We start from the raw sequence: 26958 nt of genomic DNA, 5'->3' as shown, positions 1-26958 counted from the left end.
TTTTATTATATAAGATATGATTCTAACACAGCTCACAGGTGAATTTTATATAACTAAACATTTTTTTAAATATTCAGCATCAGACAAAGCCATATCAAGGTTACAGTGAAAAGATACAGATTTCAAATTTACACAATCATACACTTAGAATATAAATCTCAATACACTTCCCAAAAATCTAAACCATATCATTTCATTTTGAGATGATATAGGCTATAGGATATAAATGTATATCTTTAGGCAAATTCATGAAGGAGGATAGGATCAAATAATAACTCCATACAATTAGAAATGCTGGCCAGATTATAAGAAATTTACACAATTATACACTTGCAAAAAAAATCCAAATATTCAACCAAAAAGCTTCCAAAAAATGTAGAAAGCCTAATGCATATCTTTTCATTTTGAGGCAAAATAAGAAGTGAGTTTACATCAAACACATAAAAAAGGGAATAAAAATAATATCGCTGTGCAATTAGCAATGCTGGGTAGATAAAAAGGACATGGTCTAGATCTTGAATACCTCAACTCATGTTAGAAATTGGGTCTCTATTTGGCAGAGGTATGCACCCTGTCCAAGTAGGGAACACAATCCTAGTCGGGGTAACTCAGAGACACAACCTAAGTTAACCTGTGCTGAACCTCTGGTAGCTTGGCACAGAGCATTCAAGCTTAACTGAAGATGCAATGCCTAAAGTATTTGTTCAACACATTTAAAATACAGTAACTCATTGAAAATACCTCAAAAAGTCACCAGTTTAGGAAAAGTAGAGAATATTTATCTGAGTAAAACAAGACTTTACAGGGAACGCGGACCCGGGTAGGTGGACCGGCACTGGCGGCAGCATCTTAAAATTATTTTCACGCTCGACCAAGGGTCCGTGTGGTCCTAGGAAAGGCGTTTCCCTAATTGGGTTGGGCGGCGGTTAATAGACCTTCTTACTAACGTAAGTGACTGGATACCTTTTTTTGTTTCCTTGGATAATAGTTTTCCAGACCCCCCTCATGCCTAGGAGATATCTATAGTCGTTTTTGGTCCTGACGAAGCATCAAGGGATCCGTACGGACCACCAGGATGCAAAACATGTTGACCCATGTTAGGGATGGTTTGGAAATTCCCCCCCCTTATTGCGATTGTTCAGATTTAGAGTGACTGATCATTATTTCAGCTTCACTCAATTGACTATTTTTAATCTTGGCCTTTTTCTTCACATTAGGTCCAATAAAGCAGTTACCTGATGTTGATTTTTTAGAGCCAATTTTAATCACTAGCTTTAATCTCCTCTAATATTCTTTCTCACATTTTTTGGGGTCACGGCTTCATTATCACAAAAGATCTCCGGCAAAGAGCCCCCCCTCTTGGGGTGGTGCCCGTCAGACATTGCAGCGCCGGTCTGACGAGGAGCAGCTCCGATGATGAAGCATGACATCCTTCGGGATGTGTGAGGTGTCTTGCTCCTAAAATTTAGGACTCCCTCTACGGTATCCCCCTTTTCTCTTTTTCCTTTGGAACAGTGTATCTTATGTTTCAGACTAAAACAAGACCAAACCAATAAAAGTTCAGTAAGTAGAAGTCGAGATATTAATTGTTAAAGATTAAGGACCTGATTTAGAGTTTGGTGGAGGGGGATACTCCGTCACAAACGTGACCGACATCCCATCCACTGTATTATGATCTCAATATAGCCAATGGAAATCGTAATATAGCGGATGGGATATCCGTCATGTTTTTAACGGAATAACCTGACCGCTAAACTCTTAAACAGGCCCTAAACGTTAAATAGTGCTTAGAAGTCACTAGTCTGTCAAAAGGTTACTTGAGGTTGCGAGGGACCTGTGCAAATTCAAAGTTCAACCGCGATGGAGGATATGCCGGCTAAAGAAACCACACAGGACCCACTCAAACTGTGCCTTTGATGGAGCAAATCGTTAAGGGGATAATGTGTCAGTATTTTCCATGTAGTCGGGTCACTGCGTCATCTTCGGGCTCAGTTGAAGGTATTGCGATGCAGCGGTGTCACGCAGAGCATCGTCATTCAGCAGCGCAGACTGTACATGCTTTGGAGGAGCGATGTGGTGAAATTTTACATGCACTCAAGACAATGGGCCAGATGTATCAAGCTCCCGGTTTGCATTTCTTAAATAGCAAATTTTAAGAAATCGCTATTTTAGAAATGCAAAATGGGATGTATCAAAATTGCAAGTCCGTATTTGTGATTTCTTAAAATTCGCAAACGCAATTTGCGATTAGCAAATACCGAATCGCAAATCATTTACGATTCGGTATCTGAAAATTGCAAATTGCGAAAACGGAAAACTGAACCAGCCTGATGACATCACAACCAGGAAGTGAGTCAGCCCATGCTGTTTCCAGGAGCCACACCCACAGGTGCAGGCAGGGAGACACAGCCCAGCACCAGGGAGCCAGCCTTGTGATCCAGCTAGGACCAAATTGCAACATGGCCACTGATGGGAAGGTGAAGGACAAGGGAGACAGGAAGCGCAAGCTCAAATTCAGTGAGCAGGAATTGGAGGTGCTCACTGAGGAGGTTGTCAGGAACAAATGCACAAACTCTTTGGCAAGAACTCACTACAGGTCCCTGAAAGTGAGAAAAGGAAACTCTGGTTGGAAATCCAGACAAAAATCTGTGCAGTGGGTGTTGCTCAGTGCTCTGAGGAGGAAATTCGCAAGAGATGGTATGACCTGTGTTCCCATGCCAAGAAAAGGTAGCCACCTGGCTAAAGGAGACAAGGAGCACCGGAGGAGGACCATCCAATCAGACACCGTCCACACCAATGGAAGACATGGTGGAGTCCACACTGCTTCCAGAAGCCGTCAGTGCTGTCAATGACATTGACACCTCAGGGACACCCAGCACCAGCAAAGGTAAGGGCAGTAATGATGCGTATCCCCATATGTGCATGTACAAATGCCCCCTAGAAATAGCTATTAGCTTAATGCAGCATGATAAGTAGTCCATGCCACATCTTACATACAACACAACAATGTCTTATGGGAGTGATAGACCACAATCCGAAGGTCAATAAACCACATTCAAAACAACTTTGTGTTAAGCCCCATAGAGAAACAACACACACGTGTCACAGTGATATGATGTCAGAGTAGAAATGTTACTATTGTGCAACTTATTGTGATATATACATTAATGACATGCTGCATATTGTCGTTGCAGATGTCCCGGGCCCTGCCGCAGCAGAAAGTGAGTCTCTCAGTATTGCACCAACCAGACACAGGGCAAGGGTGTTACCTCTCCCAGAGTACAACCTGGACTCAGATGAGATGCCGGATGAACTCCCCACACCATCCCCAGAGAACACAGCAGTCCCTGCCCCAGCATAAGTCAACTCCCCTCAGGAGGGGTCACGATGCAGACAGACAGTGCACAGAGCAAAGAGAGGGCCCATCAATCTTTGGCGGACTTGAAGCTTCCATGCTGAAAGTGCAGCACCTGCAATGCAACACATGAGGTCAATGCACAGGCAGTTGGTGTCATTCAATCAGAACATGGGCACAATGAACAAGCATTTGGAGTCACTGCACGAGGGACAACAAACAGCAGCCAAGAACACAAAGGACTTGACAAATGCCATTAGGGACCTCTGTACTGAGACTCAGCAGGAGCGTGTCAGCCACTGTGGGTGCCATCACCAATTCATGAGAAGGTTTGATGAGTTCTGCAGATCGGTCGATCGGCTTGCTAGCTCAACTGCCATGGTGTCACGACATGCTGTGGGCATACAGGTGAAGATGGCACACTGCAGTTGAGACGTTGCACAGGGCTTGGTGCAAATAACCAATGCCCTGGATGCAATGCAGACAGCACTCAGTGCTACAAATAGCGAACTGGGTTGTGGAGATAGTGAGGAGTTCTCTAGCCTCTGCAGTCTTACAGCCCCTGTGATGGACCCTAGGCGTCACAGTACCAGACACAGTACTGCCAGTGAACCCGCTACAAGGGGTGCCAGTGAGGTCACTGAGCACTCAAGTGGCTTACGTCGACGTAGGAAGTAATGTTAAGGCCTACAGGGGACTAACGTAACATGTACAGTTATGCTATGATGCTAATAGTGTGACACTGTTATTTGCACATGGTAGCCTATGGTTCATGGCTATGTCCTATTGACACATACGTTACCTAAAGTCAAGGTAATGTAGTTGCTAACTGCAGAAAAACATAAAATTGCAGTAGTGTTGTCATTACTTACATTAGAAACGGTTGCACATGATGTCAGCACGTCCTTGCCTGCCCTCTGCTGCACTAGTCCTGTCTACTGGGTGATGGGGTGGTAAGAGATTACCATCTTCATCTGCGTCCGGCTCTATTGGTTCAACCGGTATGCCCCTTCTTGTTGCTATGTTGTGCAACTTTGCACATGCGGCCACTGTTTTACATGTTGTCTCTAGGCTGTACAGTAGTGGCCCTCCACTCTTATGGATGCACCTGAAACGGCTCGTCAGGAGACCAAAAGTCCACTCCACCACACTGCGGGTTGCCCTGTGTGCAGCATTGTACCTCCTCTCTGCTGGCGTTGCAGGGTTCAGGTAGGGCGTCAGTATGTAGGTGCGCACTGCGTAGGCACTGTCTCCTGGAATGAACAGAGGGTAAATTGAGTACTGTTGGAATCTGATGTCACTATTACTTCAATGCAACATAGTCATCTATTACTTTACCCAGTAGGTATCCTTCGCCAAACTCCCCAGCTAGCAGTCTTGTATGAATCCCGCTGTGGCGAAAGATGTAGGAGTCATGTGTGCTACCTGGGTATCTGGCCACAAGGTCGGTGATGATATTAGAGGCATTGCTAATCACTTGTATGTTCATGGAATTATGGTTTTTACAGGTCTGATAAACATTGCGCACTCTGAAAATGCGCTCCTGTCTCCTCGTCCCTCTCCTCAAACTGAATTTTCGCCATTTGCGACTTTTTGATGCATCCCTTTATTGCAAATTGCACCATGATTTTGCTATTCGCTATCTGCGATTCGCTAAACTGTGTCGCAGTTTGCATCTCACAAATAGCGATTCCGTATTTCATGTCACTATTTGCGATACGCTTATTGCGACGCGCAAAGCCATGTCATATTCGCAAAAATTAGCAATTTTTACGATTCCATTTTTTCACACTGCAAATGCCTTTCATACTTCGCAGGGACCATTTTTGCATTCGCAAACGGACGATTTTTGCAATTCGCACCGATTGCGAATGCAAAAAAGCTTGATACATCTGGCCCAATGTGTCTCAGTTTTTGCGGGAATCAGCTGCAGAACCCATTAATGAGGCCCAGGACTGGAGAGCGGCACCTCAGACAAGGGTAGGACTCACAGATGGCACAGTCAGCAGCACCAGGAGAGTTGCAAGGAGTCTTTGATATCTCTAAGACTGCAGAAAAACAGGGGGCAAGTCAGCAAGATGGGTCCAGTCAGTGCATAATTTGTAAATAAAAAGGTGCCAGTGCCCAAAGCCCTCCTCTTTAACATGCGGCTGCTGCAATTAAATGTGTTAACACGAAATACTGAGGCGGCTACTCCATCTCAGACCTCTTCAATCCATTTAAAGCCATTTGCAGCTTTCTACTTCTTCCCCTTGTGACGCTTTTTCTTTTTTTCTTCCTACGTCTTTCCCAAACGTGTCTTTTGCTCGCAGCAAATGCTTGAGGCAGAAGACTAAGCGCTGGCCCTCAAAAATAAGTGCCAGTGCTCAGCACCGGAAACAACAAGGACAAATTAAGCACTGGGTCCAGTCCTTGTCCTCAGAGGGGCAGAGATCAGCAGGCAGCAGGCCAGCTCAGCAATGCAGAGAAGCAGTTCCTTGGATCAGTCAGTACAGGCAGAGTGGAAAACCTTACAGCACAGCAGTCTTTACTCCAGCAGAGGACTTCCCAAGTCCAGTATTGATCTGATTTCAGGGGGTCAGCGACCCAGTATTAATAATAAGTCCCTTTGATGTGGGGATGAATTCAAAGGATCTCTCTGAAGAGCACACATCTCGCTTTCATCCTAGCACAGGCTCCAGACTATCAGTTGGGGTATTTAGCCCTTGGTGTGAGGATCACGCCACTACACTTTGTAGTGTAAGTGTGAGCTTTTTCCATCCTCCCTGCACAGGAGGACCCATCAGTATGCAGATGAAAGCAGATACGGTTGAGAGTCCTGTGTTTTTTGTGTCTGGAGGGAATGCACAAATGTAGTTGTCTCCCAACCCAGACCAAACATGTAGTGGAGACAGACTGTCAGTCACACAGAGAAGTGAGAGCAGAAAAATGGCCAAAGTCTTGATAAAGTCCTTGGGACGAAATATGTGTTGTCTGCAGTTTTGTGAAGAATGTATCAATGCTCACATTGATGTTCGGAAATAAACTTTTTCTTCATGTCAAGGATCATAGCTGTCTGACTGGAGCTTACTTTACTTATAAACAGTGTGCTGGGGGCTCCTTCTTTGTTTCATATTACCGGCCCTCATTTTGGATTCCAGCTTGGGCCGCACTTCACCTAAGGTGACAGGGTCAATTTGCCCTAATAGCACCTGCTACTACTATTAAAAGAGTAATGTGGACTTCTTTCTGTCATTTACATACCCTGTATTGAAAGCTTATTATTGGATGTGCAGGCCTTATAGCATTGTCATCCCCAGTTTTGCTCTGTGATTATACTGTTTTGCTACTTCCAGTGATTCCGTCCCCACAAACCTATTAAAATATTTTTTTTAATAATTTGTGCCCTTAAAAATTAAAATTGTACTTTTTGCCATATTAATTTTCAAAAAATGACAGAAAAGATTTTCAAATTATTTAGTTGTCCTTATAACCCTGTAAGTATCAAATCAAGGATTACAATGCAGTGGGCGTGAAGCAAACACGTTTTTGCCTGCCAACAATAGGAGGATCGCCTGAATATTTTGATAATACCGCTGGTAACTCATAAATATACAGTGAAAACAGCAGGGAGGATAAAAGATATCAGTATTTTCAAACATTATTTGTATTTATTTCAATGTAGCTACTTGCAATGCCCCCCATAAGCATTTGACACCGGGTGAATGGATGAAGGGCTATTATTAAGTGTAGAAGGGCAGGCAGAATTCTGAATACAATACGTTTCTGCCATAATGTGGGAAGGTACATGATTGTAGGCAGTAGCAAAATCAATACAAGCTGCACACACAAACTGTATTCTAATTACTGCATAGTTTTCATACTATTGCTTACATTATTTGAATACTATCTAGCATTAAACAATTTGTTTCTAAAATCAACTTGGTGTAAAGTCAGGATCTCCCTTTCCAATACCCATCATTGGAAATGTTCCAGTATACTCCTAATGAAGATTTTCCTTACAGCAACAAGTAGTACTATTTGTCGATAGGTCGATGGAGAGAACTTGTCATCATTTTTAAATAAAAATATAATAATACTGCTCCTCCAAGATGATGAAATGGTCTCACTGGTATAACAAAACGGGGTCAACAAGATAGGCCAATGTAGGGCATCTCTCTTTAGTAGTGTAATTCATATTTCATCAGGGCCCATGGCAGTGGAAAATCTTGCTTTTAAAATATGTTTTTTCATCTTTGTTGCTGTCGGTGAGTCTGTTGCCTCTGCGGTTATAGCTAATTCAATGTGAGGTACATGGCCACTATCACCATTTACAATGTACAGCCAGAGATACATTTGTTCTATAAATGTCCACAGATGGTAGCTGGAGGGGCTTCTTGTCTAATCCCTTAGTTTTCTGCAAATAATTTCACAAACCGTCTGCTGTTATTTGATTTTGAGGCCTCTCATAGAGCGCTCAGTTTCCTACATAGAGATACATCCTACTAAATGGTATGGGATTAGGTAGGCGTAAGGAGGGGTTTAGGAAGGGCTAGGGATGGGTTTAGGGAGCAGCATGCAACCACTAACAATAGAGTAAGCCCATTTCTATTCTCAAGTTGCACTTCTTAAGTTACTGCAACCAAATAAAGGACCCAGAACAGTAGTAAATTACTTTAACTCAGAGCTGGAGTAAGTCAAGCATCACACTGGTTCAACAAGTGGTGCCCTCCTATAAAAAATAATGGAGGTAGATATGATTAACTTACTTTTCATTAAAAGAGTGTTCACGTTAAAGAGGGACTAGTAGACTCTGAAGGGTGAATGAATGTTTTTGGTTAGTGCGTGACTGCTAGGCTGAGAGGGGTGTTAGAATGCTGTTGGTAGTGTGAGAATGCAACTGTGTAAGAGGCCTCTCATAGTGCAATCCATTTCCTACACAGGCAGGCATCCTACTAAATGGGAGGTATTCCTATTCTAAAGAGCCTCCATTAGCAACCTGCTGGCCGTTTGTTGGACCTGGCCCTTTTTGCACAGTCATCCACAAACGTTTTGCCTTCTTCCTCTTATTTTTTTCTGACCTGTTTTTGTTGGCTTTAGGGCCCATGGGCACTTTACAATTGCTAACCAGTGCTAAAGTGGATATGCTTTCTATTTAAATTGTATTGGTGATTGGTTTCTCTGTGATTGGTATATCTGATTTACTAGTAAGTCCCTAGTAAAGTGCACAATGTGTGCCCAGGGCCTATAAATCAAATGCTGCTATTGGCCCTGCAGCACTGATTGTGCCGCCCACATGAGTATCCCTGTAAAAAAGTCTCAGACCTACCAATGCTGTGAGTGTGTGGGCAGTTTGAACTGCCAGTTTCACCTGGCAAGGGCACCCACTTGCCAAGCCCAAACATTCCCTTGTACTACATGTACGTCACCTCTAATGTAGGCCCAAGTCAGCCCCCTGGGCAGGGTGCAGTGTATTTAAAAGGTAGGATAAGTACTGGTGTGTTTTACATATCCTGATAGTGAAATACTGCTAAATTCGGTTTTCACTGTTGCTAGTTCTATCTCTCCCACAGATTAATATGGGGATTGCCTTTGAAATAACTTCTAAGTGTAATTTTCTATTGGGCGCAGAGAGAGAATTGGAGTTTGGGGTCTCTGAACTCACATTTAAAAATACATCTTTCTGTGAAGTTGCTTTTTGGATTGTACGTTTGAAAATGCCATTTTTAGGTATTGGGTATTTTCTTTCTTAACCATTCTGTGCCTCTATCCGTCTGCTGGAATACCTGTTGGGTCAGGATGACAGTTGGGCTGTTTGTGAATTCACTCTAGATAGTCACATAAAGGGAGCTACTGTGTGCCCTTCATATCCTGCTGGGTCTTCATGGGCTACAGTGGTGGGAGGAGCTGACACTTGCACCTGTGTCTGTCCTTACACAAAGCAGTCTCCAATCCCCTTTGGTGTGTCTGGGTACAGGGCAGGAAAGGCAGGGTCTTGAACACTACAAAGACTTTCCTTTGAAGTTTTCCTACTTCTAAGGTAGAAATGAGTTTATGTTTTAAACCTCTGAGACCACAACTTTAGAAACTTCTGGACGAGGACATTCTGCCAGGAAGAAGAGCTGTATGCTCTCGGAGGGACTGCCACTCTGTCTGTTGCTTTGCTGTGCTGGCCTGCTGCTTCTGTTTTCGGAGTGACCTGCTGGATTCTGGATTAATCGACCTTGCCGGATCGTAAGGAATCGGCACCTAACCATTGACACCGAATCACCTCCCCTGCAACCATAAGGAACTGACACATCATCTCCCCGGTCTAGGAGTAAGGAACCAACGCCTTACCTCCCCGGTGCCAGTAAGGAACTAATGCCACACCAGCTCCATCGTCGCCTCACTTCCGCGACTTCGTACAACTTCTTTGTTCATTTTCAAAGGCACTGTACCTGGGGTCTGTGTTACTCCGTGACCGACCCGCACTCCCTCGTGAGTGACGTCGGACTGGTTGTTGTGATAGCCCCAGTTGGAGCTATTATGTATCTAAGTGCTATACTGAAGTTTAATCTTTGAACATTCGTATCTTTGCTTGTGTATGTTGGACGTTTGTCGTTTTGGTCTTGTTTTATTCAGATAAATATTAACTATTTTTCTAAACTGGTATGGAGTACTTTTCCATTGTTTTCACTGTGTTACTGTGTGTGTTTACAAATACTTTACACATTGCCTCTGAAATAAGCCTCATTGCTAGAGCCAAGCTACCAAGGGGGTGAGCATATCTTAGCTGTGTGGCTCTCTTACCCTGACTAGTGTGAGGGTCCCTAGTTGCAAACAACTGCCAACTAGAGACCTCATTTCCTACACTGGTGATCAGCAGTGAGGATAGGACTTGTATTTGTACTCCACATACAGTGATTAGTGTACACTACTTCCATATTGCAGACCATTACATACCAACATACTGTTTTTCTCTTTCTGTTTCTGCAGCTCTTGAGTTTCGGCCTCAGTCTGGTGAGCCATCAGCTCTAGCTGCAGATTTGGTGTTTGAGCAGGAGAGATTGGGAACCTATACAGTACCACAGCTCAAAAAGTTCTGCAGGAAGTTCAAATGACCTTTTAAAGGCCTCACTGGTAAGGACGAGCTGCTAAAGGTGCTGAGGGCCTGGTTGGCAGCCAGGAAGGCTGGTGAGCGCACAGAGGATGAAAGTGATGTTTTGGAGGAGGAAGAACCAAGCCTACCCCTGGTATGACTGGTATGGCTAAGGGAACCAGCATCACCTGTGGGGCATGGGGGCAGCTGGAATGGTGGGCGTGCTCCTGTGCTCCCCCTAGAGCTGGCAGCATTGTTTTCTCCCCAGGGCTGTCTCCAGAGGAGCTGGAGACTAGGCAGAGAGCAATGAAGTGCGAGCTGGAGCTGGGAAAGTGTAGGTTAAAGCAGGAGAGAGAAAAAGCTTTGGAGGCTATGAGATTGTTCCTTGAGGAGGAGAAAGCTTTTTTTACCTCAGGAGATCAGTCTGATGAAGCTGGAAGCCAGGAAGGCTGGGTTCAGCTCAGATGGTGGCAGTGAAAGTACCATGCACAGTGCTGAAGGAAAGGTCCACTTTCCCAGAGACTTGGTTACTCAGGAGGGGGGTGACATACATCAGTGGGCTCAGGCATATAAGGTAGCTCCAGAAGTGCGCAGGATCCCTGAGGTGGATTGGGGAACTGGCATAGGTAGTCATATTCCTGATGGTGGGAGGGACACTTTACTGGCTCTAGAAGGGAGTGACAGGGAGAGGTGTACCCCCCTGGGCACTTTTTCAAGGCACTAGATGGTTGGGTGAAGGGTAGTATGGTTAACACATGTGAGGGGCTGTACAGTTTGATTTCCGGAGAGCATATGTTCAGTCACAGTTTTCAGAGCTACGCCAATACCTCACGGCAGCCACAAATGCCATGGAAGTTCTGGATTCTGGGGGTACTGCTCCCGAAAAGGAAGCTACAGAGTCTTGGGAAGGAGGGTTGGGGGAGGAAGGTCTCACCCCTGTCTCCTGTCTGGCTTAAGGGTACAGGTCCTAGGCTGGAGGACTAGTCTCGGAATACTACCCCTGAACTGGTTGAAGGGAGAGTGGACAAAGGGTGCCAGTCAGCTGGGGCTAGTGCCTCCCACTCTGAAAAACCCCAGAGGTTAGAGAGCCCTGGGAAGGCTGAGGCTTGGCTCTCATCACTGACAGCTGTCTGTGGCCACTGTAGGTTGCTGTCCTTGTGACAGAGTTGCCCTTGGGTTGGGGACAGGAGTCACACCCTAGGGTGGAATGGGCCACACAACCACATTGGCCATGGTGGTACTGTCTGTCTATTGGGATATGTCTGTAAGCAAAGTAACGTTAGGTGCTGCACAGATGGGGTCCAAAGGAGAAGGCTTCCCTATGGGTTAGCTTAGTGGGCCCCGAGATTATGGACTGAGGAACCCAACTGGGTTCATAAAGGCATAGAACTGGAACTCGCCTCTGCTGTTGCGAGCCAGGGTCCATGTTCTATCATCCCAAGCAGGGAAGTCTATCAAGGTATTGATTGGTCTACCCTGGTTTAGACTGGAGGGAGGTCATGTTGGACCTGGTCCTTTTTACATGGTCATCCCCAAACTTTTTGCCTTCTTCCTCTGATTTTGTTCTGACCTGTTTTTGTTTGCTTTTGGAGTCTGGGCACTTTACCACTGCTAACCAGTGCTAAAGTGCTTATGCTCTCTGTCTAAATTTTATTGGTGATTGGTCTCCCCGTGATTGGCATATTTGATTTACTGGTATGTCGCTAGTAAAGTGCTACTAGTGGGCCTGCAGCCCTGATTGTGCCACCCAAATGAGTAGCCCTGCAAACATGTCTCAGACCTGCTACTGCAGTGTCTGTGTGGGCAGTTTGAACTGCCAGTTCGGCATGGCAAGTGAACCCACTTGCTAGGCCCAAACCTTCCCTTTTACTACATTGACGTCACCCCTATTGTAGACCCAAGGCAGCCCCACGGGTAGGGTGCAGTGTAATTAAATAAAAGGTAGAACATGTACTAGTGTGTTTTACTTGTCCTGATAGTCAAATACTGCTAAATTCAGTTTTCACTTTTGCAAGGTCTATCTCTCCCACAGATTAACATGGGGATTGCCTGGAAATATCTTTTAAGTGTAGTTTCCCATTGGGAGCAGATGAAGGTGTGGAGTTTGGGGTCACTGAACTCACAATTTAAAAATACATCTTTTGGTGAAGTTTGTTTTTAGATTGTAAGTTTGAAAATGCTGCTTTTTAGAAAGTGGGTATTTTCTTGCTTAACCATTCTGTGCCTCTGCCTGTCCTCTGAAATACATGTCTGGGACAGGATAACAGTTGGGCTGTTTGTGGATTCACTCTAGACAGTCACACAAAGGGAGCTGAGGTGTGCCCTGCATATCCTGATGGGTCTTCCTGCGCTACAGTGGTGGGATGAGATGACACTTGCACCTGAATAGGGCTGTGCCTGTCATTACACAAAGCAGTCTCCAATCCTCTGGGGTGTGTCTGGGGCCTGGACAGAAAAGGCAGGGCCTTGTGCACTACAATTACTTTTCTTCAAAGTTTTCCTACTTCAAAGGCAGAAATAAGTATAAGTATTGAACCTCTGAGACCACAACTTTAGAATACTTCTGGACTGAGGACATTCTGCCAGAAAGAAGAGCTTGTGCTGTATGAGGGACTGCTACTATGCCTGTTGCTGTGCTGTGTTGGCCTGCTGCTTGCTGCGTCTGATCTGGGAGTGAAAGGACTGGACTTTGCTTTCTACAGCCTGCTTCTAAAGGTTCTCCAAGGGCTTGAACTGATCTTGCCTCCTGTTAAGAAGTCTCAGGGGCAGCAAAGACTTCACCTGCCAGGGCCTGGTCTCTTTTGCTGAGAGTCCTGGCTTGCCAAGTGGTGCTAACATTCAATCCCTGGGCCCTTGGAAGTGGGTTCTGGTGTAACTTAGAAGAAGAAACACTCACATCAACTCCACAGTGACTTCTGAACTGGCATAGTTGACCGACTCCACACCACTGCCTACACAGGCACTGTGGTCCCAGCTGAGTGCAACAACTGCAACCGATGCCACAGGCCCGATGCCGAAGCAGCACCTCTGAAGTCCAACCACAGGGTGAGTCCTAAGTGGCGTGTCCCCGACTCCCGGGACACTGATCTTCCAGTCCACTGCTGCACCTGTGGCCCAGTGGTGTGACCGCAAAACCACAAAATTGAAGCCTCGAGTCTTGACCTGCTGGATTCATCGACGCTACCGATCGTAAGCAATCGACACCTCACCACCTACGCCACATCACCTCCCCTGCAAGCGTAAGGAACCGACGCATCACCTCCACTGTCTAGCAGTAAGGAACTGACATCTCACCTCCCCGCTGGCAATAAGGAACTGATGCTGCACCACCTCCAGTGATGCATCATGTCCCCGACTCTGTACAATGTCTGTATTTCATCATTTTCAAAGGTACTCTACGAAAGTCAGTCAAGTCAAGATGACTCAGTCAAGATGTCATGACAGCCTAAGTTGGAGCTATTATGTTTCTGAGTTCTATACTGAAGTTTAATCTTTGAAAATATGTATCTTTGCTTGTGAATGTTAGATTTTGGTCATTTTGGTCTTGTTTTATTCAGATAAGTTTTGGATAATTTTCTAAACAGGTGTAGAATACATTTGTGGTGTTTTCACTGTGTTACTGTGTGTCTATACAAATACTTTACTCATTGCCTCTGATAAGCCTGACTGCTTGAGCCAAGCTGCCAAGTGGGTGAGCAGGGGTTATCTTAGCTGTGTGGTGCTCTCTGACCCTCACTAGTGTGAGGTCCCTACTTGAACAGGGTGCAAACCGCTGCCAATTAGAAACCCCATTTCTAACAACGCCTATGGCGATTATCGAATGCCAAATAATATTGGAATTAATTTCCATTATATTTTACAGCTCCAGGCATACAGGCACTTTCAATTCCAGAAATGTTGATTGGTATCTAGCTGACACCCCCTGGCAGCTTCAGTATCCTCTATGCAGGAAGCCACTAGACCCTGACAAGAGGTACCAGGAAGAGCGAGCAGCCCTGCCCCTCCACTGAGCTACTCTGCACATCCCCAGCCACAGGCTTCTACCTGAACATAGCTGCCATCGAACACACCCACCTCTATCGGTACTCCTTAGCCTGCCTAGCCAAGGCAGGAGAGCCAGCACTGATGCTTGAGGTGAGATAGCTAGATTGGATGCTCATCCAGATGCTTCCTTCCATGGCACATAGACCTGGCTTTTGGAGGCTGCCTTTTAGTGATTGCATTAGTACACCCTGAGTGGTACTTGGTAGCAGAATACACATGTAATGCTGTACCGATGCCGAGCACAATAAAAGATGCCTGTAGTATAAGTTCCTGGGCCTCGATGTTGGGTGAGGCAGTGAGCGATTGGTGGTAACTGAGAGCCTGGTATTGTGAATGGAGGGTACATGTCAAAATTTACATTTTTCATCAGTGATAGTATGTCTATGTTCTCTACACCAGTCACCAAAAAGATTTACTGGAAAAATGCAAATATCCATTGACTAGTACCAGCATGTCATGAAAAGACCATCTAGACAGTTCTTAGGGGATGTGCAGGTAAAAAAAAACAATGGCATACATTGGTTTACTGTACTATTATGCTGTTGTGCTGTTTGTGTGTAATGCTTAGTGTGTGTTGTGTGTTGACTTGCCAAATAACTAATGGTGTCTGTAGCAGTGGGGGCCACTTGTCAACGGGGGTGGCAGAGGTGGGTATTAAAAAAAAAAATTATATAAAAAAACACCTCTATATTGGGAGAGACGGTTCTGTCTCTCCCTCTGTCCTCCTCGGACTCCCGGAAGCACAAGACTTTCAGACTCACCTCCAATCACGACGTTGCTGTCAACAGCATGACAGCAGCATCATGATTGGTCTGAGCGCTCTGCGTTGGCGCTCAGACAGGGAGTAGGACCCTGTGCATTTTCTCCTCCTGCTTCTTCAATAAAGACGGGTGGAGAAATGCAAACTACGCATGACTGTTTGGTCAGCCGAACATCGCTGGCCAAAGCATCATGCATACTTATGTGCACACACTACTTTCCTCCAGCCCTCCTCCTCCAGCCCCGACCTGCCCTAACCTGGCTTCCCTAGGAAAAATAACATGATAGTAACATTACTTTATTATCATTTTATTTTTCCCTTTTGTCAACTGCATAAAGCAGTGGAGTGACGCTACTTCGCCTTAGTGGTGGAGCCGTCACTGGTCTGTAGAAAGATTTAAAAAACGATCTGGGGCACTTGATGAAAATGTGAAGATCAGTTTGGTTTTCCCCAGGAATTTCCCTTAAATGTTCATGTCAAGGCCCACCATTTTAGATTCACCTTGAAGATCCAGCCCCCCCGTACTGTTATATGTGTCTTTTATTCCTCACAGCGGCTGTTGAAGTGACATATCGCCTTTTGTACTATTTTACCTATATATGTACCTCTCGTTGTCTCAGTAAAGTATGTTAATGCCAGTCTGGTGGAAAAAGCGAAATATTAAACTATTACATAAATGAATAACTAAATAGTGACTGTCACAGGTGCTCCATCGGCAAAGGGTACTACAATGAATCATCTCGATAGTCCTACAAGGGTGGTGTAACAGACTGAAGAAGGGAGCGTACCCCAACAGAACCCAAGGTTCGTAGGACCAGCGCACACCCCAGTCAGAGACTCTTACCCTACCGCTTCTATCTTACCTTGACTCCTGCCCCCACCCACATCCCCCCTCGACCGCCCCACACCGTGTGACAATTCAATAGTTTCAACCCCAGAATGAATACCGAGTCCAGCCGAAACTAATAGCCCATGCACATTCCATTCCATTGGATACACATTGTAAGGATCGTTACCCCACAGTTGGTTCATTAATGTCCAGGGCGACAGATACATGTTAGAGGGGAGGGCAGGAAGGGAAATGTTCGGATTTACCAGAATTGAATTGGATGCATGTTATGGCAGTTACAAACTATACACAGCAGATCCCGTGTAATTGTCACGCACCCTGATGATGGACATCTATATGTACATCTATAGTTGCACAGATAAATGATAATACAATTTGTGTTAAAAAAAAAGTATGGTGTAACAAGAACTTGAACTCTTAATCGGCTGCACTACATCGTTTTTTAATGTCATTAGTTAGACTTTAGTGGGAGCACAGAAACGATATCTATCCATGTCCATGTTTGGACATCTGCTTACCACCAGTTCCTGGTTGATGATAAAAGTGATAATAAAACTGGAAAATGCAAACTTAATGAGCACAAAACAGCCTCATATACCAGCTGCATGGGATATCCCAGAATTGTGTGCAATATGTAAATCAGATTAAAAAATTCTAGTGACACCCAGCTCTAAAGCAATGTGCGCTGATTATTTTTTTCACATAATCTTTCTGCCATACTCTAAATTAGAAAGTTTGTATTATGTATGTGTTGCCCCATAGATGCCTCCTAGGAGAGTCATACAAATATTTAATGTTTTGGCTTGTACTGCTCTTTTCGAAGGTAAGCGTTCCAGGTAGGATATGCTTTAGACATGCAATACCTGCTGCTTTAATACTTCGGAAAATTTATATTTTTAGCTTTTTACTTGCGTCACCCAGGTGAAGAGTTCCCTGTGAATGGGTACACAGTATCCCTGTGAACTAATCTGTTGGTGGAAATTCAATAATATATCTTGACATTAATATGTTTTACATTATATCAGTCCAGTCAGTGTATTTCCAGCTTGTGAAAAGTGAAGACATGCTAAAAAAAAGCTTTTAATACAGCTTCTTCAGTTGGCAGTCTATTATGGCGGAAAGGCATTATCTACTGGTTTTACGTAAAACTTGAAATACGCTACTCGTTGTGGAGCTAACTTCTGTGAAATTCACATTTAATGTAGTTTTGGGAAGGGGTGGATCATATACACTTCAGTTTATTTTACCTGTGGGATTTGCAATACTCTAAGGTGCAGATTTAAGAGCCCCTAGCGCCTCCTTGTTGTTTGTGTCATTTTTTTCATGCTAATGTGGCCCAATGAGGCCAAAATCGACACCCCAAGTTTACAAATTGGCACAATGCATTGTGCCACTTTGTGACCCTTTGCGCTACATTAGGCCTGCCCCAGGCATATTGTATGCAAAGCAGGCGTACCCCTGTTAGGGCATCTGAAAAAATGGTGTAAAGAAATCTAAGACATTTCTTTGAGTCATTTTTTTCGGCACTTGTAACGCCAGCTCAGAACAGGCATTAAAAGGAGGCACACCATTGTTTACAGTGGGCCTCAAAGGGATTTGCAGTAAAAAATGTTGATGCTCATACTACAAAGCTTGGAACTTGCGTCAAAAATGTTGACATTAGTTCCCTAACTACCTCCATGGTGCATCGTATCTTAGATATGAGGTACACGTGGTGGCGTTAGGGGGCGCTGAGGGGTCGTAAGAAAAGTAGCTCTGCAATTGGGGGCAGTGCCACTTTTCCTAAACCAGGCCCTAAAGCGTAAAATGAGTTCCGCATAAACAGAACACAGTTCACTGATAACATCCATTTCTTTCACTTGCCTCCTAGTAGATATTATTCACTAATTTGCAGAGAAGGGTAAAAATGATGCTGATTGCATAAACGGCCCTATGTATTATCAGAGAAGTCACAAATAGTCGGTGCAAATTGCTTACCGACTGTGACCCCTCTGTAATTTTGTGATGCTAGCTATGGCTATGTCACAAAATCTTTGGTTGTAGGAGTTTGAAGAACGACCTGCCTAATCAATATTAATTAGCCAGTTTACCATTTATGCCTCCCTTTGACTGGCTACAAACACAAGGATGATGGCCTGCACAGAACAGGATGCCACCATCGCAAACAGGTTTTTTTTCAAGCAGCACTTGGAAAGACATTGAGGGAGCAGGCAACAATAGCAACACCCTCCACTTTGCAAATCAGTCACCACTTCCTTTGGAGAGTTGGTAACATATGGTTTGTAGCTTCTAGTGCAGTCACAAACCATTGCGATTACAATTAGCAATTAGGAGAGGTCTCCCTTTTCACGCCTGCTCCTAATTGTGTGAATCGGAATGAGTTGCCTACCCATTTTGTGATTCTGAAACTGTTCCGAATCTCAAACAGGGATATCTTAAATACTGAAATGTCATTTTTCAGTTTCAAACTCTCCGATTTTACAAATCAGAGTCCGTAACTGCAAAATACTTTAGAATACACTAGGTCTTATATTTACTGGAATCTATTTATTGGACATGTTTTCCAGCATTAACAAGCGAGGTAGACCTGGGAGACGACACTGGAATTATCGCAGGTGTCTATGGATGAATTTTACTTCAGGCACAAGTGACTGGCACAAGCAACTAGTCTGCTGGTTTTCCTCAAATTACTGGATCGCATTCGAAATAAGCGTTTAGGGCTGACAGTAGTGCAATTATTTGCAAAGTCACTACTGACACGTTTACCCCCGAGGTATTGATATGAGCTCGAGTGTGCCAAAATTATAATTTTAATGTCTCCTGGGCAATTTTATATATTTCACATTTCCCGTACTTGAAATTTTCTACAGATTAAACTCGGTACCTTAGTTTCCTTCAGAAATATCAAACAGAAAGGGACAGATGCTCTATTTCTTTAACGGTTTGCTGTTATTGGGGGTTTAATCCTTCAGTTTTAACACCCAGGCCCGTATTTATACTTTTTGACGCTAAACTGCGCTAACGCAGTTTAGCGTAAAAAAATTTTGCGCCGGCTAACGCCATTCTGAAGCGCCATGCGGGCGCCGTATTTATTGAATGGCGTTAGCCGGCGCAAGCAGACCGGCGCTGCCTGGTGTGCGTGGAAAAAAACCACGGACACCAGGCAGCGCCGGCGTAGGGAAAAATGGCGCTAGGGCGTCTTAAAAATGGTGCAAGTCAGGTTGACGCAAAAAATTGCCTCCACCCGATTTGCGCCATTTTTAACGACGCCCAGACGCCATTTACATGACTCCTGTCTTAGTAAAGACAGGAGTCATGCCCCCTTGCCCAATGGCCATGCCCAGGGGACTTATGTCCCCTGGGCATGGTCATTGGGCATTGAGGCATGTAGGGGGGCACAAATCAGGCCCCCCTATGCCACAAAAAAATATTTAAAAAAAAAATATTTATACTTACCTGAACTTACCTGAATGTCCCTGGGGTGGGTCCCTCCATCCTTGGGTGTCCTCCTGGGGTGGGCAAGGGTGGCAGGGTGGGTCCCTGGGGGCATGGGAGGGCAGCTGTGGGCTCATTTTGAGCCCACAGGTCCCTTAACGCCTGCCCTGACCCAGGCGTTAAAAAGTGGCGCAAATGCGGGGTTTTCTGCCCCGCCAACTCCCGGGCGTGATTTTTGCCCGGGAGTATAAATACGACGCATTTGCGTCGCAGTCATTTTTTTGGACGGGAACGCCTACCTTGCATCTCATTAACGCAAGGAAGGCGTTCACGCTAAAAAATGACGCTCTTTACTCATACTTTGGCGCTAGACGCGTCTAGCGCCAAAGTATAAATATGGCGTTAGTTTTGCGCCGAATTTGCGTCGAAAAAAACGACGCTAATTCGGCGCAAACGGAGTATAAATATGCCCCCAGAATCAGAATTTACCTCTTGAAATTTGCTTTTAAACACACACAATTTTTGCGCCACAATATTTTTAATTTTCAGATCTTACATTTATGTTTTGCTGTAGTTGTTTGTATGTATCTAAAGACAACCAATACATGAATATAATATATCTTTCTATCCCGGAACGAGAATTCATTTTTGTAACGAATCGATTAGTTTAAAGAATCCCTCCGACTTCTTGTATTACATCTTTGAATACTGATTTTATCACTCCGTTTTTTTTTAGGTCGAGCACGCAAGCGCATTGATATGATATAAGGATTGTGGGCTTTTAATCACACCCAACTCACGCCCATCACTTTCACTGATTTGTGGGCATGCCTTTCAAAAATCCTTTGTTATTATTGGTAAATGCTTTACGTTTGCCCCGCCTTGGGAGGTAGTGTTACCTCTTTGCAGACTGATCCTTTTACAGGGATAATTGCATGATTGCCGATATGTTTGACTGAGAAGCTTCTTTTTTCTTTTGAGTCTCTCCTTCGTGCTCATGGCAGCCTTGGTTCCTTGAATCGGCTCTCTTGTGTCCATTGTTTTATTTTTAATTCTCAGTTTATGTGACAAGAAAAGCCCAGTTGGGAATTTACAATGCCAATAGCTCTATCTCGAGCAGCTGTGAGACCCATTGCATTGCTAATGCTTGTTTTAATTGACAAGAAAATAGCCCATCATTAGTGGTTGTTATTTTGGGTTCCTTAATTCTTTCCGTCTCTTTCTGATTTTAGACGGATCACTTTTTTTGGCATCACAACAGATTTGATATATTTGATTATTACTGGAACCTTATAGTTAAGAATATGGCAATGTGTTTGTTAATATTGTGTATGTAAATGTATTTTTTCACTCTTAAATTTACAGCAATTATCATTATAGTTTTCATCCTTCTTGTCCTTAGCACATTTTAGATGCGTGTCTGGCAGTGATTTTGACCATGCCTAGCAGCTACAAGAACACATCTGTTTTTAGATGTGAAACGTGGGCAGGTCCTGTGGCCCTTGTTTACAGCTGTTCTGTTTTCAGTATGTATTTCAGCCACTCTTCTGTTTCAAAAGCTATGAGTTTCAATGGCGGCTCCTCCGTTATGGCGGAGGAGTGTTGTCCTCTTGCCAGCAGTGGGCGCTGCAAATCTTTAACAACGAAAGGATAATAAAGTGTGTTTATTATCCTTTTGTTGTTAAAGGGGCGGGGCCATGGAGGATGACAGGGATGAGGGGAGTTCACTGTGCCACCCCCTCAGTGCTCATGTGTGTTTGGCCAGCTGTCTTGGGCCGGCCAAACACATATGCGCACTGTGCTCTCTCAAGCCCGGCACTGTGTTGCCGGGCTGGAGAGAAAAGGCACAGGCTCCCAGTCTGCCTGGGAGCGCTCTGGCTGGGTGCTCCCAGACAATCCTAATGCTCCTCTCAGCAGCGTCAGGATTGGCTGCAGGGCAGGCTGTGAGCCTGTGACTGCTAACAGGATGGACGAGCAGCGGCGTGGCGCTCAGGTACCTTCTTTTTAATTATTATTTTTATATTAATAACATTCCCCCCAAAATCCCTCTACCGCGTGCCGCCCCGCCCCTTATAACCCCCGCAAGCCATTACTGGTGAGTGTGTATACAGCCAATAGCGTTGCATTATGTATCTCTCCTAAGTAGGAGTTGCGGAACATGCTGGAAAAGTCAACAGCTATAGCTCGAGTGCACAGCCTGCTTCCTCTTGAAAAGGGTAAGGTTGAAATGGAGTCCAAAGATTCGGACATAAAAGATCGGAGATTCAGATCCGGTTTGCACTAAAAAAAAAACACTTCCGGGGCTATCAGTTGAGTGTTGTTTGTGTTGTACATAGGAAGATTCACAGAGTCCATTCTTGCACCTAACTTTGATGAGTTAAGCCAATAAAAGCCTTACAATCTCACTGTCTATGCACTGGGCTATTTGGTATATCCTTAGCCAACAAAGGAAGGGTGTTGAGTGGGTTGGGTTCCTTTGCTTCTAGTCCAAGCATTACTCTTTAGAAAGGGCTGGTTGTCATAATATAAAGGTCAATACTCCACAGTATCGACTACCAACATATCATACAGTAAAGTATAAATGTAAGGTTCTACACTTCTAGTTACTTTAACAATATATTGGTAGTCAATACTATGGAGTTGATGTAAGTGCAGATCGCTATTAAAACTTCAGTATTTATGTAGAACACAATTCAAGACTGACATGATGCTGAGTCCATAGAAATGTCCATTCTCTATGGCCTCTTAAGAGGTAGGACTAGCTGAACCAATAGACTAACAGGGACATGACAGTACCACTTCAATGCCAAGCACGTTTCTATGTGACCTGATTCCTAAGTGCCATAAAATCAACTCTGGGCTTTTCAGCTGTATCAACACTCTTTCAGCAGACAACTTAGACCTTATTGGTCTTATGAGTTGCATGGTTTCTTATTTTCTAATACCATTTTGATGGTCTGAGATCTTCAACAGCCATGGCTGGTATATCAGTTATGGAGAATAGACACATCTGGCAGCACCCATTCAAGTTGGGTGCTGATTAGGATAGGACTGTCATATGGATCTCATTCCTGCCACTAAAGTTGTTTGGCCTGAAAATGGTGGCTCAGCAAAAGAATACACACAGAAGTCCATATATGTTTTTGAAGTAGGGCTGGTGGTTGTGCAGTGACATTCACTGATAAATTCTGACCCTTGTCCTACCAAGCCCACCTCCTTTGAAGGAATGACTATGGCAGTCAGCAGACAATCAGGCAGCTACTGGTTGGGGGTCAATGAAAGAGACACCACAGATGTTTACATTGGCTTTTTAGAGTTATGATTTTTTGCTACCCCACCACCCAAGTTTACAGAAGAGGAAGGGGCCCTATTATATATCATTCTGATATTGCTGGCAAAGAATGTTATTTCTCTAATTCCTTATGTATAAGGGTGCCTGGCCATTCACACCATCCTATTTCCAGACCAAAATCTACCACAGCACTTTCATTTGGTGTTTGCCCATCTCAAAATCTAAAACCCCAGTTTCATCAATTGCAGTTCACAAAGTATGTACGATTGTATACTTTAAAGGCAACAGCCCTTCCGTCCATTATTTCATTTATACATCCAGGTAAGTTTTAGTTGCCACTTTCAGGGTGCATGTGCTTCCTCATTTCCATTCAAAGAAAGCCAACAGGAATTCCCATGCTTTTTAGTGGCATCATGCATATGCTGTTTTTAGTGTGCTCTTTGGGCCTGTCTTCTACCTTTCACATATCTTCATAAAGATAAAGGTAGTGGTGATATCCATTCTTTACTAACGGGGGTCTGGGTATTTGAATCTATACACACCTTGTTCATGTATGCTCCTTTTCTATCAAAAGCAGGCAAAACACCCAGTTTGTGAGGGACATAGTCAAAGCCTTCAGATTTATCAGCGACCATATAAAATCTTACATTTGCTATTCACATGATCTTTCTTTCATATGAGCTCAGTTCTTTACAAATCTAAAGCGGGTGTTCTTGCTAGCAGGCTCCAACTCTGTTCCCCTTTATACAGACTTCTTTAACCAGGCATGTGCCTCACAATGTTCAAGGCAGCCACCACAGCAGTAGTTCTCTGGCCCTAGTGATGTCTGAAATCCTCAGCGGACTACCTGTTTTCCTTCAGAGACCTAAAACTCTTAGGACCGCTTTGTTCTGGTGCCTGTAGATCCAGTGGGAGGAGTCTTGCATTCTTCCAGAGAAGGTGCCCTTTGCCCTCCTTGTCCTCACGTGATCACTACACATGCCACATTGACATATTTTTCTGTTCAGTGTATTCTTTTCAGTGCTGGCTGAGTGGTGTCACAGATAGACTTCTCATTCCTTCAGCTGGAGGGAGCTGGTTGATGAAGGTTGACTCACTCACAATTTTGCTTTCCCTGTGGAGGGACCTGCTGTAGTTCTTTGTAGTGATAACCAAGAGGCCAAATGTTCTTTGAATTACTGTGAACGTGATGTCCTCGATTAGCAGAAAAGGCAAAAAAGAGTTAGACTTTAGCAAAGGTTTTTCTACTATCTCTATTGGAAGCCTGTAATCCTTAAACTCTACTACTATTGGCTTTTCTGAGCACGTTATCACCTGTTCCATTCCATCGGACTGGTGTAATGGTTATAAGGCACTCTGCCTATCAATTTCCTCAAATCCTTTTGCACTAAAGTGTCATCTTTGCCAGAAATATTGTATACTTTACCATCTGCTACAGTTACTATTCCAATTGTCTTTACAACTTCCACTTTCATACTCAACTTCTCTGCTTGTACATCTTGGTTGTGTTTGGTTACCTTGTTTTAATACACATATTCCCTTGAAGCAATCTTGGTGACACAAGACTGAATGGGGAGCATGAATGAGGCAGCCAGATATGGCAAGAGTCAGGCCTTCAATGGTCTAATAATGTAATGCACAATGTATAGCACACCTATTCTGGCAACTGGGAGGAGAAATCGACAAGTGGAGAGATTGTTGAGATGCTTTCATGGTGAGAAAAGCAGTGAAGAGAAATTGTAGATTTGACATTAGCCATTTTTTCAAAATAAGTTACAGCTTATGGGACATATAAGGTTTAGTGAACAGGTGGTATTTCTTCATGTAATGTCCTCCACAGTAATACAACATTAATGTCTATAAATACCTAAAGTCCTAGAGTATTTTTGCCCTGGTCCAGTTTGGTTACTTTCTGAAGTGGGCATTCAAAAGTCAAGTTTGATAAAACCCAGATGCGTCCAAGCTTCTTAGCAATGGTTACTGAAACAGGGAGATCCTCAACTATACCAGACGTCAGTAATCAATTTTTCATTTTGTAAATCTTAGTATAGTCCTATAACTGCTTTAAAAATAATTTAAAGTCATAGCTCCTCAAAGTTCCTCATCCCCCTGGTTGAGGTTTAGGTTTATGGGGCGGGGGTGGGGACTCGCGGTATTTTTAGTTTTTGGGCTGGGGTGGGGGGCTAGGGGTGATTAGGGTTTGAGGGGAGGGGAGGTCAGGGTTTAGGTTTAAGGGGTGGAGTGGGGGCCTGGGGTGGAAGCATGCTGGGTCGTGCATGCTGATTGGTAATGCCTTTACCAGGAATGCGTTTACAACGGTAAAATCATTGTAAACGCATTTGTGGTAAAGGCATTAGTGTTTAGAACGAGGTCGTTGTTCCGACCTCGTTGTTGAGCCACGGGTGGTTTAGGCACCCGTGGTTCCGACATATAACCAATAGGACTGAGTGACTGAAAGATGTGGATCGCAACCAGAATGTACGGAAAGAACTTATTTAGCAGTCAATGCATCTGCAAGGGAGTAAAGAGGCAAGTAGGTCGGTGGGCAACAAATTCAAATGGGGTTCCCAGATTCAATAAATTCATGGAAGAAACTAAAACAGAAAGAGTGAGTTGAACGCAAGTGGTGCAGAGTAAGACAAGGAGCCTCATTTACAAGAGTACTGTGCTGCCGGAGTGTCACATTTTTAGACTTTTCGGTGGCGCAGGACTCTCAATCATATCTAAGAGGTGATGCAAAGCCACCCTGCGTGGCTTTGCATGGGCTCATGGATATATTGTAAGGCATATCCATGCGCTGCCTGGCCTTACTCTGCTTCACTGAGACGTCCCAGGGGCATTGTGGTGGGTTTTCCCACACAACACCCATGGATTTTGGCGCTCACCCAGATTTACAAGAACACGTAAACCCAGGGCATGGCCACAACCTCACCCCTCCCCAGAGTAGGCATAATGAGGACAAATGTTTTAATTTCTCTTTGTTTTTTCCTCTTTCCATATGTGCTGCATTCTGCAACACACACAGAATGAGGAAAATGTCTCCATTTTTATTTATTTTTTGTCAGGAAGGTGGCCCTTTAGGCACAAAAACAATTCTGCAGACACCATTGGTCCAGCAGAAAGGACAAGATTGCAGTGTATCTGGTAAATACAGTATAATCCTGCCCTTTCGATTTGGTATTTGGTAGTGCAGCTAAAAGATCTGCAGCGCTGCCCTACGCCAGATATTTGTAAATGAGGCCCAAGAGGCTTTTGGGAAAAAGAGACTGAAGAGGCGGTGTTATCCCATTTGTAGAATAGATTTTTTTCAGTCCGGTATTTTTCAGCTGGCAATTTATGATCAGTGCATTTTTTAAATCATTATTTCATCTAAAAATATATGATTAATTACTGCTGTAAGGTAGAAGGGAAAACACGACTTGGCACAACTCTTTATTTGTTCCTAAACAATGATTGCTTTCCTCTCAGCATCTTATATGAATAATAAGTTGTAGGTCTTTAATAGACATCTATAGTAACAGTTTAATCCGGTAACTACTATTTTGTTTTTGTGAGGCAAAATCAAGTTATCTCTCTATGTACCAAATAAAAAATACATGTTTTTTACCTGAGTGTTTTGTTGTGTACCCTTTCACCTGCAGGTCACTGCCCCTACCCCCATTAAATCTTTTATTTTGTAACATGATTTTAGAAGCTCCACCCACATGCCACATTGGGTCGATTCTTTAAAGCGTTTATGTTTATGCAGGTAGTATGCTACAGAAGTACTCTTTTATGCACACTTACATGTTTTCTGATTCGTGAAACAGCTCTGAAACGTCTAACTCCCTGTTAATAAAAGCAAAAAGAGGCCATAGACCATTCTATTCGCACTAATTGTACACAAATATTCTCTGAATATTTCCAATGTACTCCCATTTTAGACAAAAAGGTCCAATTCACAAAAGGTTGTAAGAGTTAGTAAAACATTACTACATGAGTACTACTAAACATACCACAAAATGCCTCTGTAAATAGGCCACCATGCTTTTTGGACGTCTTTTTTGGGGTATTTGCTAGATTAAATAAATACAGTTTCATGGTCCCATATTGTACTTGTTGACACTGGAAGGCACAGGATGGTATAGAACCCTCCCAGAGTTCACTGGGTTCAAAGAGCATA

General features: G+C 43.9%; 1 protein-coding gene across 8 annotated transcripts in view; it reads left to right on the top strand.

Moving 5' to 3' along the window:
• The window catches only part of SYT16 (synaptotagmin 16), a 569077-nt gene that overhangs the window by 345063 nt on the left and 197056 nt on the right, over positions 1–26958 (top strand). The window contains exon 1 of one of the 8 annotated variants that reach the window (XM_069207385.1): positions 10327–10456. The exons of the other annotated variants lie outside the window; for them this stretch is intronic. The gene's annotated coding sequence lies outside the window, so the exon portion shown is untranslated. Of the gene's footprint in view, positions 1–10326; positions 10457–26958 lie in introns of those variants that run through there. 8 annotated transcript variants of the gene reach the window in all.

This window comes from Pleurodeles waltl, chromosome 9 (genome assembly GCF_031143425.1).
Source record: "Pleurodeles waltl isolate 20211129_DDA chromosome 9, aPleWal1.hap1.20221129, whole genome shotgun sequence".
Classification (NCBI taxonomy): Eukaryota; Metazoa; Chordata; class Amphibia; order Caudata; family Salamandridae; genus Pleurodeles; species Pleurodeles waltl.
This window is presented reverse-complemented; position numbering and strand designations above follow the sequence as displayed.